A 681-nucleotide genomic window follows, 5' to 3' on the forward strand; every position below is an offset into this window, starting at 1 on the left:
AAAAAGGCAGCGCGGTTCCAGGAAGTTAGGCAAAGCATGGTGATAAAGTCTGACTGCAGTGATATTTCATAGCTTCTCCATACGCCACCTCATGAGGTGGAATTGATCGTTGCCAGTGAGCATTGAGCTAGAAGTCGCTCCCCATGTTAATTAGCACGATTTGCACCTTTCACATCATGACTGTGATGCCAGTTACATGAGGGCTTTAACGTAGATTTTCATGGCAGGGCTTATGTATTGAGTATTATCATTAATGAATATAACAAAATGGTTATTATAGCCTACTGAATTGCAGCAATGGCTACCACTTGAAACGATCTTATACGTTCTTCGTGTGCATCATCTGTTTATGTATGACTCAAAACGCAAACTATTGCTGTGAAATATTGTTTTTGCATGCATCATCATAATCGAATTTAGGAGAATCTGCAAGATGATTTAGTGACCCAAAGATCATCTGTTGTTTTCCCTCATTTAACCCTCGTGTTGTCTTCCCGTCAAAATTGATGATCACCACTTTTGTTGATGCTTTTTATCGATGTTTTTAACTTTTTCTTATGTTTTTTTGTCCTTTTTTTCAACACTTTAGACTTTAGCTTTTTTCAATGTTTGTCGCTTTTAGTGACGTTTTCAACACTACGTAACACTAGATTATTAACTTTAGTTTTACAGTTATTTTTT

The sequence above is a fragment of the Etheostoma spectabile genome, unplaced genomic scaffold (genome assembly GCF_008692095.1).
Source record: "Etheostoma spectabile isolate EspeVRDwgs_2016 unplaced genomic scaffold, UIUC_Espe_1.0 scaffold273, whole genome shotgun sequence".
NCBI classification, from domain to species: Eukaryota; Metazoa; Chordata; class Actinopteri; order Perciformes; family Percidae; genus Etheostoma; species Etheostoma spectabile.